We start from the raw sequence: 17,919 nt of genomic DNA on the forward strand, positions 1-17,919 counted from the left end.
TGGTGTTGGTTGTGATCTCTCCTCTTTCATTCATGATTTTGTTGATTTGGGTCATTTCTCTTTTCTTTTTGATAAGTCTGGCCAGGGGTTTATCAATCTTGTTAATTCTTTCAAAGAACCAGCTCCTAGTTTTGTTGATCTGTTCTACTGTTCTTTTAGTTTCTATTTCATTGATTTCTGCTCTGATCTTTATTATTTCTCTTCTCCTGCTGGGTTTAGGCTTTATTTGCTGTTCTTTCTCCAGCTCCTTTAGGTGTAGGGTTAGGTTGTGTACTTGAGACCTTTCTTGTTTCTTGAGAAAGGCTTGTATTGCTATATACTTTCCTCTTAGGACTGCCTTTGCTGCATCCCAAAGATTTTGAATAGTTGTGTTTTCATTTTCATTGGTTTCCATGTATTTTTTTAATTCTTCTTTAATTTCCTGGTTGACCCATTCATTCTTCAGTAGGATGCTCTTTAGCCTCCATGTATTTGAGTTCTTTCCGACTTTCCTCTTGTGATTGAGTTCTAGTTTCAAAGCATTGTGGTCTGAAAATAGGCAGGGAATGATCCCAATCTTTTGGTACCGGTTGAGACCTGATTTATGACCTAGGATGTGATCTATTCTGGAGAATGTTCCATGGGCAGTAGAGAAGAATGTGTATTCCGTTGCTTTGGGGTGGAATGTTCTGAATGTGTCTGTGAAGTCCATTTGGTCCAGTGTGTCATTTAAAGTCTTTATTTCCTTTTTGATCTTTTGCTTAAACGATCTGTCCATTTCAGTGAGGGGGGTGTTAAAGTCCCCCACTATTATTGTATTGTTGTCGATGTGTTTCTTTGCTTTTGTTATTAATTGCCTTATAAAATTGGCTGCTCCCATGTTAGGGGCATAGATATTTACAATTGTTAGATCTTCTTGTTGGATAGATCCTTTAAGTAGGATATAATGTCCTTCCTCATCTCTTATTACAGTCTTTGGTTTAAAATCTAATTTGTCTGATATAAGGATTGCCACCCCAGCTTTCTTTTGGTGTCCATTAGCATGGTAAATGGTTTTTCACCCCCTCACTTTCAATCTGGGGGTGTCTTTGGTTCTAAAATGAGTCTCTTGCAGACAGCTTATCAATGGGTCTTGTTTTTTAATCCAGTCTGATAGCCTGTGTCTTTTGATTGGGGCATTGAGCCCATTTACATTCAGGGTAACTATTGAAAGATATGAATTTAGTGCCATTGTATTGCCTGTAAGGTGACTGTTACCATATATTGTCTGTGTTCCTTTCTGGTCTATGTTGCTTTTAGGCTCTCTCTTTGCTTAGAGGACCCCTTTCAAGATTTCCTGTAGGGCTGGTTTTGTGTTTGCAAATTCCTTTAGTTTTTGTTTGTCCTGGAAGCTTTTTTTTTTTTTTTTTTAAAGATTTTTTATTTATTTATTTGAGAGAGAGAGAATGAGAGAGAGAGCACATGAGAGGGGGGAGGGTCAGAGGGAGAAGCAGACTCCCTGCCGAGCAGGGAGCCCGATGCGGGACTCGATCCAGGGACTCCGGGATCATGACCCGAGCCGAAGGCAGTCGCTTAACCAACTGAGCCACCCAGGCGCCCTGTCCTGGAAGCTTTTTATCTCTCCTTCAATTTTCAATGACAGCCTAGCTGGATAGAGTATTCTTGGCTGCATATTTTTTTCATTTAGTGCTCTGAATATATCCTGCCAGTCCTTTCTGACCTGCCAGGTCTCTGTGGATAGGTCTGTTGCCAGTCTAATGTTTCTACCCTTGTAGGTTACATATCTCTTCTCCCGAGCTGCTTTCAGGATTTTCTCTTTGTCTATGAGACTCGTAAGTTTTACTATTAGATGTTGGGGTGTTGACCTATTTTTATTGATTTTGAGAGGGGTTCTCTGTGCTTCCTGGATTTTCATGCCTGTTTCCTTCCCCAATTTAGGGAAGTTCTCTGATATAATTTGCTGCATTATACCTTCTGCCCCTCTCTCTCTTTCTTCTTCTTCTGGGATCCCAATTATTCTAATGTTGTTTCGTCTTATGGTATCGCTTATCTCTCGAATTCTGCCCTCGTGATCCAGTAGTTGTTTATCTCTCTTTTTCTCAGCTTCTTTATTTTCCATCATTTCATCTTCTATATTACTGATTCTCTCTTCTGCCTCATTTATTCTAGCAGTTAGCGCCCCCATTTTTGATTGCACCTCATTAATAGCCTTTTTGATTTCTACTTGGTTGGATTTTAGTTCTTTTACTTCTCCAGAAAGGGTTTCTCTAATAACTTCCATATTTTTTTCAAGCCCAGCTAGTATCTTTAAAGTGATGATTCTGAACTCTAGATCTGACATCGTACTAATGTCCATATTGAGTAGGTCCCTGGCAGTCGGTACTACCTCTTGTTCTTTTTGTTGAGGTGATTTTTTCCGTCTTGTCATTTTGTGCAGAGGAGTGTCCATTAATGAGATTAATGAGAGAACAAAATGCTAGCAGAGTAACAACGTCCCCAGAAAATATACTCTAAACAAATTAGAAAAGACCTGAAGCAGTGGGAAAAGAAAGGGAAAGAGAGAAAAAAAGAAAAAGAAAAAAAAGAAAAAGATAAAGATAAAAACAAAAACAAACAAAACAACAACAACAACAAAAACCAGAATGTGATCAAATATGATCAGGCTGGTATATAGATCAGTGCCACACACTAGATTTGGGGTGTATTTTGGTCTTTTAGAAGAAAGTGCCTCCCAAAATTTAAAGAAAGAAAAACTTATATATGTACAAAAATAAGGGTTGATATGATGAAGGGATGGAATATGACTGTAAAGATGGAAATTATAAAAAAATTTATAAAAGGAATTGATAAGAAGTTGTTTGAAAAAAGAAAGAAGAGGATTTAAAAAAAGAAAAAAGAAAAAAAAAAGGGAGAGGATGTGATCAGGCAGGGGAATAGAAAACACCATATACTAGAGATTTAGGGTATATTTTAATCTGTTAGAAGAAACTATCTCAAAATTTTAAAGAGAGAACAACTTATATATATAAGCCAAAAATACGGGTAACTACTATGAAGGGATAGAATATGACTCTAAAAATGAAAAATAAAATTTTTTTTTTAAAAAAAAGGGATTGATAAGATGTTGGTTGAAAAAGGGAAAAAGAAAAATTCAAAAAGAAAAAAAAAGAAAAAACACAGTTAAAAAAAATTAACTTTGAAAGACTAAAGAATCATGATAAAAAAGCCATGAATTCTGTGTGAAGTATTCCCCTAGCGCTGGAGTTCTGCAATTCTCCTTGATCGGTAAACTTGGTCTTGGCTGGCTGTTCTCGCTGATCTTCTGGGGAGGGGCCTGTTGCTGTGGTTTCCAAATGTCTCTGCCGGAGGCGGAATTGCCCCGCCCTTGCCCCCTCCTGGCTAAGTAATCTGCTCGGGTTTGCTCTCTGGGGCTTTTGTTCCCTGCAAGCTTTCCGTACAGCTTTGGAGGTGGAGAGTGAAAATGGCGGCCTCCCAATCTCCACCTTGGAGGAGCCGAGAACTCGGGCCCCTCTCCTCAGTGCGCCCCCAGAGAAAAGCCGTCAGTCACTCCCATCTCCCCGGTCTCCGGCCGCACTCTGTGCTCACCTGGCCTGTGACTGCGCGTTTCTATCTCTGGCACCCGACCCCGGGTGGAGTCTCCAAACCCAGCAGATCCCTGAGGTGCACTCCCGTGCGGCTCCTCCCGGGGGAGGAAGGGGAGTCTCCCTGGATCTGCCGCTTGTTGGGTCCCTGCTGGAGGAGCAGGGGCCCGACTGTGCCGCGGATCACAGTTTATGGCAACCCCGAGCTGAGAGCCCGCGCCTGGGCTCCGCCTCTGCAGCCGGCTTCCCTGCTCCATTACCTGGGAGCTCTGCCACACTCAGGCACCCCCGGTCTTTCTGTGACCCCGAGGGTCCCGAGACCACACTGTCCCGGAGGGTTCCAACCCCCACTTAGCCACCAGAGTGACGTCCCTCGGCGGAGCAGACTTTTAAAAGTTCCGATTTTGTGCTCCGCGTCTCTATCACTTGCCAGAAGCGGCCGACGGAGGCCCCTCCCCTGCCATCTATCCTCCCGAATATCGCCTCGGATTCACTTCTCCGCACGTCCTACCTTCCAGAAAGTGGTCGCTTTTCTGTTCAGAGAGTTGTTGCTATTCCTTTCTTCGATCTCCTGTTGGGTTTGTAGGTGTTCAGAATGGTTTGATCCCTATCCAGCTGAATTCCTGAGGGGAGACGAAATCCAGGTCTCCTACTCCTCTGCCATCTTGCTCCGCCTCCCCCAAGATTTGTTTTGTTTTAAGTATTTAAATGCAATGGAGGCATTTAAGGGATATAATTGAGGGGAAGAGCATGTTCTAATTCTCCTTTAAAATACTACTTGGGAGGAGGGGGGAAGATGGCGGAGAAGTAGGGGACCCTATTTCAGCTGGTCCCCGGAATTGAGCTGGATATCTACCAGACCACTCTGAGCACCCACGAAACCAGCCTGAGATGTAAGAAGATCTGGATCTCAATAAACAGAATATCGCAGGCAGTTGGTTTTGAGGTACGAAGTGGAGAGCCGTGATTCTGCGGGCAGATATCGGAGGATAAACGGAGGCGGGAGGGTGCCTGGACGTGGGGATCCTACACCAACGGTGAGTGACAGCCTTGCGCGCTGAGGACGGGGCACAGACTCGCAGACCGGTAGCGTGGGGAAAGAACTTTAGGGCAGCCCCTGGGGTGGAAAACCAGACCAGTGGGGTCGTGTGCACGCAAACCGCAGGCCCCCCGGACAGAAACCGGTGCGACGGTCGCGTGCACGCGAACTGCAGCCTCCGAGACGGAAACCTGGTGCGCCAGGGTCGCGCCGGTGAACTGCAACCCCTGGGGGTGGAAACCCCAAGTGGCGGAGTAGTGCGTGCGCGAATTGGGAGCGGCTGGCGGTTTTAGAAGCACAAAGGGCAGAGACGTGCCCTGACCTGGAGACAGGACTGGGAGCGCTGCGGAGGGGCGCACAACCCAGGATGCTGCAGTTTATAGCAGCACGGACAGAAATGGAGACAGTGTGGCCTGGAGAGCTCACTGAAGAACAGACTGCGGTCTCTCTGCTCTGAGGCAGAAGGTTGGAAACGGTCTCTTCTGCTCTGACTCGCGGAAGAGATGCGGAAAGCCGTCAGGGAAAGGCACCAGAGAACAAAAGCCCCAAAGACTGATTCCCACTGAGCCCATCCCCCGCCACAGGGGCGCAGGGCAACTCCGCCCAAACAAGGTTGCCTGAGTAACAGCGCGGCAGGCCCCTCCCGCAGAAGACAGGCTGGGAAAACAAGAGGCCAGCAACCCTAATGTCCCAATAAAACAGGTGCATCTTGCTTGGGTTCTGGTCAATAACTTTGACTCTATACATTCCCTCAAACACCCATCAACAGAATGACTAAGAGGAGGAGCCCCCAAAACAGAAAAGACTCAGAGATTATGACTTATGTTGCAGATTTACAAATGGATGCAGATATAACCAAGATGTTGGAAATGGAATTCAGGCTAGCAATTGTGAAGACAATGGCTAGAATGGAGAAATCAATTAATGGCAACATAGAGTCTCTAAAGGCAGAAAAAAAAGTGAATTGGCAGAACTTAAAAATGCTATCAATGAGATCCAATCCAATCTAGATAATCTAACAGCTAGGGTAACTGAGACAGAAGAGAGAATAAGCGATCTGGAAGACAGTATAATAGATAAAAAGGGAAAAGAGGAGGCCAGGGAAAAACAACTCAGGATCCATGAAAATAGAATCAGAGAAATAAGTGACACCATGAGGTGGTCCCATGTCAGAATCATTGGAATCCTGGAGGGAGTGGAGAGAGAGAGAGAGGGCTAGAAGATGTATTTGAGCAAATTGTAGCTGAGAACTTCCCTAATCTGGGGAATGAAACAAACATTCGAGTCCTAGAGGCAGAGAGGACCCCTCCTAAGATCAAGGAAAACAGGCCAACAACCCAGCATGTAATAGTAAAACTTACAAATCTTAGAACCAAGGAAACCATCTTAAGGGCAGTTAGGGGGAAGAGATTCCTTATGTACAGAGGGAGGAACATCAGAATAACGTCAGACCTATCCACAGAGACCTGGCAAACCAGAAAGGCCTGGCAAGACATATTCAGGGTACTAAATGAGAAGAACATGCAGCCAAGAATACTTTATCCGGCAAGGCTTTCATTTAGAATGGATGGAGAGATGCAGAGCTTCCACGACAGGCAGAAGTTGAAAGAATATGTGACCACTAAGCCGGCCCTGCAAGAAATATTAAGGGGGCTTCTATAAAAGGAGAAAGACCCCAAGAGTGATCTACAACAGAAATTTACAGGGACAATCTACAAAAACTACTTCTTCACAGGCAACATGATGACAATTAATTCATATCTTTCAATAATCACTCTCAACGTGAATGGCCTAAACGCTCCCATAAAACGGCACAGGGTTGCAGATTGGATAAAAAGACAGGACCCATCTATATGTTGTCTACAAGAGACTCATTTTGAACCTAAAGATACATCCAGACTGAAAGTGAAGGGATGGATATCTATCTTCCATGCCAGCGGATGTCAAAAGAAAGCTGGGGTAGCAATTCTTATATCAGACAAATTAGATTTTAAACTAAAGACTGTAATAAGAGACACGGAAGGACACTATATCATTCTTAAAGGGTCTATCCAACAAGAAGATCTAACAACTGTAAATATCTATGCCCCCAACATGGGAGCAGCCATCTACATAAGCCAACTGTTAACCAAAATAAAGAGTCATATTGATAACAATACGTTAATTGTAGGAGACCTCAATACTCCACTCTCAGCAATAGACAGACCATCTAAGCAGAAAATCAACAAGGAAACAAGAGCTTTGAATGATACACTGGACCAGATGGACCTCATAGATATTTACAGAACATTCCACCCTAAAACAACAGAATACTCATTCTTCTCGAGCGCACATGGAACTTTCTCCAGAATACACCATATACTGGGTCACAAATCAGGTCTCAACCAATACCAAAAGATTGAGATTATTCCCTGCATATTCTCAGACCACAATGCTCTAAAACTGGAACTCAATCACAAGAAAAAAATTTGGCAGAAATTCAAACACTTGGAAGCTAAAGACCACTCTGCTCAAGAATGTTTGGGTCAACCAAGAAATCAAAGAAGAACTTAAACAATTCATGGAAATCAATGAGAACGAAAACACATTGGTCCAAAACCTATGGGATACTGCAAAGGCGGTCCTAAGAGGGAAATACATAGCCATCCAAGCCTCACTCAAAAAAATAGAAAAATCCCGAATTCACCAACTAACTCTACACCTTAAAGAACTAGAGAAAAAGCAACAAACGACACCTAAGCCATGCATTAGAAGAGAAATAATTAAAATTAGAGCAGAAATCAATAAATTAGAAACCAGAAACATAGTAGATCAGATCAACAAAACTAGAAGTTGGTTCTTTGAAAGAATTAATAAGATCGATAAACCACTGGCCAGACTTATCCAGAAGAAGAGAGAAAGGACCCAAATCAATAAAATTATGAATGAAAGGGGAGAGATCACGACTAACACCAAGGAAATAGAAACAATTATTAGAAATTATTATCAACAACTATATGCCAATAAACTGAGCAATCTGGATGAAATGGAGGCCTTCCTGGAAACCTATAAGCTGCCAAGACTGAAACAGGAAGAAATTGACAACTGAATAGGCCAATAACCAGTAAGGAGATTGAAGCAGTGATCAAAAACCTCCCAAAAAACAAGATTCCAGGGCCTAATGGATTCCCTGGGGAATTCTACCAATCATTCAAAGAAGAAATAATACCTATTCTACTGAAGCTGTTTCAAAAAATAGAAACAGAAGGAAAACTTCCAAACTCATTCTATGAGGCCAGCATTGTCTTAATCCCCAAACCAGGCAAAGACCCCATCAAAAACGAGAATTTCAGACCAATATCCCTGATGAATATGGATTCCAGAATCCTCAACAAAATCCTAGCTAATAGGATCCAACAGTACATTAAAAGGATCATCCACCACGACCAAGTGGGATTTATCCCCGGGATGCAAGGGTGGTTCAACATTCGCAAATCAATCAATGTGATAGAACACATTAATAAGAGGAGTGAGAAGAACCATATGGTCCTCTCAATTGTTGCAGAAAAAGCATTTGACAAAATACAACATCCTTTCCTGATTAAAACTCTCCAGAGTATAGGGATTGAGGGAACATTCCTCAAGCTCATAAAATCCATCTATGAAAAACCCACAGCGACTATTATCCTCAATGGGGAAAAGCTGAGAGCCTTTCCCTTAAGATCAGGAACACGTCAAGGATGCCCACTCTCACCACTGTTGTTCAACATAGTACTAGAAGTCCTAGCAACAGCAATCGGACAACAAAAAGAAATAAAAGGTATTCAAATTGGCAAAGAAGAAGTCAAACTCTCTCTTTTCGCAGATGACATGATACTTTATGTGGAAAACCCAAAAGACTCCACCCCCAAATTACTAGAACTCATCCAGCAATTCATTAGTGTGGCAGGATACAAAATCAATGCACAGAAATCAGTTGCTTCCTTATACACTAACAGCGCAACTGTAGAAAGAGAATTTAAAGAAACGATTCCATTCACAATAGCACCAAAAACCATAAGATACCTCGGAATAAACCTAACCAAAGAGGTAAAGGATCTATACTCTAGGAACTACAAAACACTCATGAAAGAAATTGAAGAAGACCCAAAAAGATGGAAAAATATTCCATGCTCATGGATCGGAAGAATAAACATTGTTAAAATGTCTATGCTACCCAGAGCAATCTATACCTTCAATGCCATCCCGATCAAAATCCCAATGACATTTTTCAAAGTGCTGGAACAAACAATCCCAAAATTTGTATGGAATCAGAAAAGACCCCGAATCGCCAAGGAAATGTTGAAAAAGAAAAACAAAGCTGGGGGCATCACGTTGCCCGATTTCAAGCTATATTACAAAGCTGTGATCACCAAGACAGCATGGTACTGGCACGAAAACAGACATAAAGACCAATGGAACAGAATAGAGAACCCAGATATGGACCCTCAACTCTATGGTCAAATAATCTTTGACAAAGCAGGAAAAAACATGCAATGGAAAAAAGACAGTCTCTTCAATAAATGGTGCTGGGAAAATTGGACAGCCACATGCAGAAGAATGAAACTCAACCATTCTGTAACACCACTCACAAATATAAACTCAAAGTGGATGAAGGACCTCAATGTGAGACAGGAATCCATCAAAATCCTAGAGGAGAACATAGGCAGCAACCTCTTTGACATTGGCCACAGCAACTTCTTTCAGGATACATCTCCAAAAGCTAGTGAAACAAAAGCAAAAATGAACTTTTGGGACTTCATCAAGATAAAAAGCTTCTGCACAGCAAAGGAAACAGTCAGCAAAACAAAGAGGCAACCCACAGAATGGGAGAAGATATTTGCAAATGACACTACAGATAAAGGGCTGGTATCCAAGATCTATAAAGAACGTCTCAAACTCAACACCCAAAAAACAAATAATCAAGTCAAAAACTGGGCAGAAGAGATGAACAGACACTTCTCTGAAAAAGACAGACAAATGGCTAACAGACACATGAAAAAATGTTCATCATCATTAGCCGTCAGGGAAATCCAAATCAAAAGCACACTGAGATACCACCTTACACCAGTTAGAATGGCAAAAATGGACAGGGAAAGAAACAACAAATGTTGGAGAGGTTGTGGAGAAAGGGGAACCCTCTTACACTGTTGGTGGGAATGCGAGTTGGTACAGCCACTTTGGAAAACAGTGTGTAGGTTCCTCAAAAATTTAAAAACAGAGCTACCCTATGACCCAGTAATTGCACTCCTGTGTATTTACCCCATAGACACAGATGTAGTGAAAAGAAGGGCCATATGCACCCCAATGTTCATAGCAGCAACGTCCGCAATACCCAAACTGTGGAAAGAGCCGAGATGCCCTTTAACAGATGAATGGATAAAGATGATGTGGTCCATATATACAGTGGAATATTACTCAGCCATCAGAAAAGATGAATCCCCAACTTTTACATCAACATGGATGGGACTGGAGGAGATTATGCTAAGTGAAATAAGTCAAGCAGAGAAAGGCAATTATCATATGGTTTCACTTATTTGTGGAACATAAGGAATAGCATGGAGGACATTAGGAGAAGGAAGGGAAAAATGGGCGGGGGGAATCAGAGGAGAGATGAACCATGAGAGACTATGGACTCTGAGAAACAAACAGCGTTTTAGAGGGGAGGGGGGATTGGTTAGTCCGGTGATGGGTATTAAGGAGGGCACGTACTGCATGGAGCACTGGGTGTTATACGAAAAGAATGGATCGTGGATCACTACATCAAAAACTAATGATGTATTGTATGGTGACTAACATAACATAATAAAAGTAAAAACTGCAGAAAAAAAAACATTTAAAGAAAACATTTAGGTCCCAACCTAAAAAAAAAAAAAAAATAAATAAATAAAATACTACTTGGTATTAAGGAGAGCATATGTTGGGATGAGCACTTGTTGTTATAGGGTGTTATACACAAGTAATGAATCATTGAACACTACAACAAAAACTTATGATGTACTATGTGTTGTTTAACTAAACATAATGAAAAAAAAATACTACTTGGATGAGGTACCTGGGTGGCTTAGTTGGTTAAGCATCCAACTCTTGATTTTGGCTCAGGTCAGGATCTCAGGGTCGTAGGATTGAACCCTGTGTTGGGCTCTGCACTCAGTGGGGAGTCTGCTTGCGATTCTCTCTCTCCCTCTTCCTCTGCCCCCCACTCAAATAAATAAAAAAATAAATCTTTAAAAAAAATAATAGATTGCTAGGCAGAGACTGGATTGGAAAAGGACAAGAGGAGAAACAAAGAGACAGTTCACTGATCACTCAGTCAATTTGTGAAAGATACAAAACAATTATAAAACATAATCCAAGACATCACAGGGAAAGCAGAACATGAGGTGCCTGGGAAGGTCCACTATTGCACATAACAACTTCTGGGAAAAAAGAAATTTAAAAACTCTGAAGTTCTGTCAGCCTAATAAGAATAAGAAAAGGGTGGTACTCATAGAGCCAGGGAAGCTGTCATGAGGAAGAAGGATCTAGGTTGAACCTTGAAATATGGGAAGGATGAAGAGAAGTTCTGGAAAGGGCTGGTGAGGGAGAGAGAGTAGCTTGGCTGGGGTAGAGGTCATGAGCCTGCTAAGTGTGCAAACAGTGCCCCGTTGAAATCTCCGCAAACCCCAGTAGATTCAAAGCTAAAACAACTTAAGTGTTTGCTTTTCAGAGATGTTATTCAATAATATTCAAGGCTGATTTTCAATCTACTTTTGGAAGAAGGGATGTGCCCAGCACATCTGGCACTGGTCCATGAAGCAGGACAAGAATCTGTGAAGGGAGGTATTATTAATGTGACAAAAGTGGAAATTTTGTTAAAAATTATTTTCCTGGAATCCTCTCCACATGGTTCTGTTCCTCATTAACTGGTTTCTTGGGCATCTCTGGGCACAGACCTACATGACTTCCACTTAACCCTAGGGAATGGTCTTACTAAACTGGAGAAACTGCCCTTTCTTTTGATTTTTAATCCCAGGGCTCCAGGAATCCCTCAGGTTTCTATAACTTGGGGAAATTCTGTGAGTCATATTCATTATTCTTGCTCTTGTTCTCATTCTCACTCTTTCTTCCCTCTGAATATTAGCATTTTCTGGACTACTTTAGTTTTTTTTTTTTTTAATACCCTGCCTGTTCTTCCAAAGGTTATTCAGTACATGTTCCAGCTGTTGATCTCCCACTCAGGACCTATTGCAGGTACAGAGAGTATCCTGGGCCATTCCTGTTTCCGAGGCTCCCAGTATAGTGTATGCTTACCCAACATCAGCTTCTCCTTTCTTCTCTTAACAAAACTCCGAACATCTAAATGTACACCCCACCTCTCCTTACTGATACCTTCAGGAGGCAGGCCCTAATAATTCTGAACCTTTCAGGATTTGGAATTTCTCTGAGGATTGTTACTGGTTGAAGATGACTAATGATCTTAAAATGGCCCAGTTAGATTGAAGAGAAGGTCTTATATTCCATGGTTGGGAGAGAGGTTTTCCTTTCTCTCCTGAGAGACAAAACCAGAAAAGAATGTATCCTCAATCACCACAACAGCCATCTTGTTTCATTAGGGGTAAGCCTTATGATGAAGCTGACACTAGGCATGGTAGAAGTTAACCAGAGATGGAAGAAACCTGGGTCCTTGGTGACATCCTGAATCAATCAGCCTGAAGCCCGTTTTACCTATTTCTTCTCTTTCTGCTATCATGTGAGATCATAAATTTCCTTAATATTTAAACAAGCTTTAGTCAATTATTCTGTACATACAGCTGATATTCCCTACCCAAAATAATTAACAATATTAGAGAATTTTCCATTTCTTTCTATTCAGGACTACTCTATTATTTATAATGGCCGGATAGGTTTCCAAAGTATTAATGCATCTTATGTATTTATCTTTCCCTTATTTATAAGTATTAAGGTCATACCCAGTTTTTTTGGCTTTTAAAAAATGTTAAAATAAACATCCTGCTATTGCATATACAATTGACCCTTGAACAACATCGATTTGAATTGTGTGGGTTCACTTATAGATGGATTTTTTGCAGTACAGTACTGTAAATCTATCTTTCTCTTCCTTATGATTTTCTTTTTTTAAGAGATTTTATTTATTTGAGAGAGAGAGAGAGCGAGAGAGAGAGAGAGAGAGAGCACAAGCTGGGGGCGGGGAGAAGCATGATCCCCGCTGAGCAGGGAACCCAACGTGGAACTCAATCCCAGGAATCCAGGATCATGTCTCGAGCTGAAGGCAGATGCCTAGCCAACTGAGCCCCCCAGGTGTCCTTCCTTATGATTTTCTTAATAACATTTTCTTTTCTCTAGCTTACTATATTGTAAGAATACTATATATAAATATAAAATATATTTTTATACTAATATATATTATATTATATATCTATATAGCATACAGAATATGTGTTAATTGACTTTATGTTTTTGGTAAGACTTCCAGTCAACAGTAGGCTATTAGAAATTAGGTTTTTGGAAGTCAAAAGTTATATGTGGAATTTCGACTATGCAGGGTGTCAGCGCCCCTAACCCCTGCATTTTTCAATGGTCATCTCTATTTACATGCTTGCACATTTGGATGTTTTCACAGCTCAGATACAGATCATTTGTATGATTTCTCACCTGGAATGTAGTCAACGGCATAGAATTTCTGATTAAAGACTATAGAACTGTTTTAAGACTTTTGATACATATTTTCAAACTATCTTTCAGAAAAGTTGAACCAGTTCTCATTCTCACCACTACTGTATGAAACTGCCCATGCTCTTTTTATGTTTTCACTGTATGAAAGAACCCTTACTTCTAGGTATAAATCACTAATAATGGCATGGATTCAGAAGTCACACTGTGTTCAAATTCCAGCTCCACAACTTAATAGTCACATGGCTTTGGGTATGTGGTTCATTCTCCTTAACTTTATATAAAATGGTCTGACAACAGTATCTGCATGCAACTTATGTGGTTAGGGAAATTGAATAAGGCATGCAAAATATTTAGATTATAATGGTCAATAAATATTGGCTGTTATTAAAATTATTTACCAACTTGTTACTTGAAAATATTTGTTACTTTGAAATATTTCCTGTGTTTGCCCTTCTCTGATTGATTTAAACCAATTTACTATACAGTTATAATATTAACTTTTTGTCTTTCTTTTTTTCTTTCTTATTTTTTTATTCCTTCCAATTGTTCACCTGAATTTCTTTCTTTTTCTTTCTTTCTTTCTTTCTTTCTTTCTTTCTTTCTTTCTTTCTTTCTTTCTTTCTTTCTTTCTTTCATTTTTCTTTCTTTCTTCCTTTATTTTCCTTTCTTCCTTTCTTTTTCTTTCTTTCTTTCTTTCATTCTTTCTTTCTTTCTTTTTCTTTCTTTCTTCTTTCTTATTTTTTGATGTAGTGTTCCATGATTCATTGTTTGTGTGTAACACCCAGTGCTCCATTCAATATGTGCCCTTTTTAATGCCCATCACCAGGCTAACACATCCCTCCACCCCCCTCCCCTCTAGAACCCTCAGTTTGTTTCTCAGAGTCCATAGTCTCTCATGGTTAGTCTCCCCCTCCAATTTCCCCCCCTTCATTTTTCCCTTCCTACTATCTTTTTTTTTTTTGACATATAATGTATTATTTGTTTCAGAGGTACAGGTCTGTGATTCATCAGTCTTACAATAATAGTAGGAGACTTTAACACTCCCCTCAATGAAATGGACAGATCATCTAAGTAAAAGATCAACAAGGAAATAGACTTTAAAGAACACACTGGACCAAATGGACTTCACAGATATATTCAGAACATTCCATCCCAAAGCAGCGGAATACACATTCTTCTCTAGTGCCCATGGAACATTCTCCAGAATAGATCACATCCTAGGTCACAAATCAGGCCTCAATGGTACCAAAAGATTGGGATCATTCCCTGCATATTTTTGGACCACAGTGCTTTGAAACTAAAATTCAGTCATGAGAGGAAAGTCGGAAAGAACTCAAATACATGGAGGCTAAAGAACATCTTACTAAATAATGAATGGGTCGATCAGGAAATTAAAGAAGAATTTTAAAAATTCATGGAAACAAATGAAAATGAAAACACAACTGCTCAAAATCTTTGGGATGCAGCAAAGGCAGTCCTAAGAGGAAAGTATATAGCAATACAAGCCTTTCTCAAGAAACAACCTAACCCTACACCTAAAGGAGCTGGAGAAAGAACAGCAAATAAAGCCTAAACCCAGCAGGAGAAGAGAAATAATAAAGATCAGAACAGAAATCAATGAAATAGAAACCAAAAGAACAGTAGAACAGATCAACGAAACTAGGAGCTTGTTCTTTGAAAGAATTAATAAGATTGATAAACTCCTGGCAAGACTTATCAAAAAGAAAAGAGAAAGGACCCAAATAAATAAAATCATGAATGAAAGAGGAGAGATCACACCCAACACCAAAGAAATACAAACAATTATAAGAACATATTATGAGAAAAAACATTTGACCAAGTACAGCATCCTTTCTTGATTAAAACTCTTCAGAGTATAGGGATAGAGGGTACATACCTCAATATCATAAAAGCCATCTATGAAAAACCCACAGCAAATATCATTCTCAATGGGGAAAAACTGAGAGCTTTTCCCCTAAGGTCAGGAACATGGCAGGGATGTCCACTATCACCACTGCTATTCAACATAGTACTAGAAGTCCTAACCACTTTTTGTCTTTCTTATGTATTATTTTTCCAATATTTCATTTGTCTTTCTAAATTATACTTATGCCATATAAAAGTTTATTTTTTATGTAATAAAATCAGTAATTTTCTGCATAATTTCTGCCTAGAGTTGTATGTTGAGAAATGCCTTTATTGTGCTTAAACTAAATAATCATCTATATTTTCTCCCTGTTCTGTTATTATATTAAATTTGTTAATCCATTTAAATAACTTTATCTCAAATAATCCTTAAGGATAATGGAAAAGGATTATCTTAAAAATGTTAAGTGAAAAAGCAGCATACAAAATAGTATATACAGTGTGATCCAACTTTTATAGAACAAGATTCCATTTGTGGATGTTTTGTGTAGAAAAGAGACTAAAAAAATAAATATTTAATAATGTTTAGTAGGATTAAAATGGTTTTTTAAGAGTTTTCTTCTTTATATTTCTTTGTGCTTTCTGAAAGGAATGTGTATCATCTTTATTATCAGAAATTTCTAAAATAATATTTTTTAGTTTAGAAAACATGGTGTATCTTAAAAATGATTTGGAATGGTGATGTTCAACAGAAATATAATATAAGCCATATATCTAATTTTAATTTTTCTGGTAAACACATTTTTTAAAAGTAAAAAGTAAGTGGTGAAATTAATTTTAATAATATATTTTATTTAACATAGTATATCCAAAATGCTCTCATCTCAACATGTAATCAATAAAAAACTTATTAATCCCTTATTCTTTTTTTGTACTTTGTGTTTATAATCTTGTGAATGCTTTACATTCTTTTTTTGTACCATGTGTTTAAAATCTTGTGTATGCTTTACACTTTTGCACATTTCATATTGTGTTAGTCACATTTCAAGTTCTTAATAACCACATGTGGCTCATTATTACCATATTGTACTCTGCATATTTAGAACATAAAAATATCTTGAGTCCCAAATTGAGCCAAATTATAATTATTTGCTGAACCATTGCTTCAAATTACTTTTGAAATGCAGTTGATATGAATTAGGGACAATAAATTGAAGTACCAGGGTGATAACTAGGTAATCTAAATAAAAAAAAAGCTGGGTACAAGAAAATAACACCCCACCCGCACAATCCTGTAGTCCCTTTTAGTCATAAGTATACTGCATACGCCAGGACTCTATCTGCCTCTGTCTCTTTTTCTCTTATCTTTCTCTCCTTTATGCTCATCCATCTCCTTTGCAAAAGACATTTCCTTTTTTCATTCTCATCTTTCATGTTCCTTGCCTAGTAATGTCCCTGTTTTAACTATCTTGACAAGGGAGGGCTCTGAGTCAGTGGTGTGCTTGAAGCTGGTTCTTACTGGCTCAGGACAGCTAATTGTGCATATCAATATTTTGGTCAGGGGCAAGGTCTTACCTGAAGGCTTGAAAGGGCAAAGATCTGCTTCCGAACTTACCTATGTTGTTTGGCACGATTCACTTCCTCAAAGGCTATTGGATTGAGGGTCCCAGTTCCTCACTGGTTGTTGATTGAGAGATACTGCCAGTTCTTTGCTATATGAGCCTCTCCAACATGACAGTTTGTTTCATCAAAGCCAGCAAAGGGGAGGGGAAGGAGGAAGAGGAAGTCTTGTAGCAAGACTAAAGCCACAATCTTCTGCAACGCAATCACAGAAGAGGCATCACATCGCTTTTGTTGTAGTCTATTGATTAGAAGTAAGATCTAGTGATTTTGCCCACTCTATAGGAGAGACAATTACACCAAGCCATGAATACTATATTCAAGAATAATTTGCAATCTATAATATCTAAGTTCTGTCAATGAGAATTTTTTAAAAGATTTTATTTATTTGCGAGAGAGAGAGAGAGAGAGAGGGAGCGTACAAGCAGGGGGAGTGGCAGGCAGAGGGAGAAGCAGGCTGCTTGCTAAGCAAGGAGCCGGATGTGGGACTTGAGCCCAGGACCCTGAGATCATGACTTGAGCCGAAGGCAGACGCTTAACCATCTGAGCCACCCAGGCGCCCCCAATGAGAATTTTTAAGTGCCTCCATTGCACTTCATTTATAAGCTCACTGAATTGTTCATTGGATGTGGATCTATTACTGACTTATTTCTTTTTACCACAAGTAATCCAGATTCATCAAGAAAAATGTAGTTTGAGTACAAAGAAAAAAATCACCCAATACCTTATAAGAGACAACCACTGTAAATTTTTTAGTGTACATACTTTAAATTTTAATTTTTATGTAGTAAATCTAAAGGCCTTTTTAATTTTCTCTCTTTGCATTTTAATGTTTCTCTCCACCGAATTCAGATATTCACCTTTATGTTCTTCATTATGGTTCCTATTTAAGAATTGAGACAATAAATGTATACACATAGGAGACCTTTAGACGTTAATGTGCATCAGAATTACCAGGAACGCTTGCTAAAAATTAAAGTTCTGGATCCCCATTCAGTACATCTAGGGTAGGATCAAGAGGCTACATTTTCTTTTTTTTTAAAGATTTATTTATTTATTTGAGAGAGAGAGGAAGAACAAATGAGCGCACAGGAGTGTGGGGGTGGGGCAGGAGAGAGA

Source organism: Neomonachus schauinslandi, chromosome X (assembly GCF_002201575.2).
Source record: "Neomonachus schauinslandi chromosome X, ASM220157v2, whole genome shotgun sequence".
NCBI classification, from domain to species: Eukaryota; Metazoa; Chordata; class Mammalia; order Carnivora; family Phocidae; genus Neomonachus; species Neomonachus schauinslandi.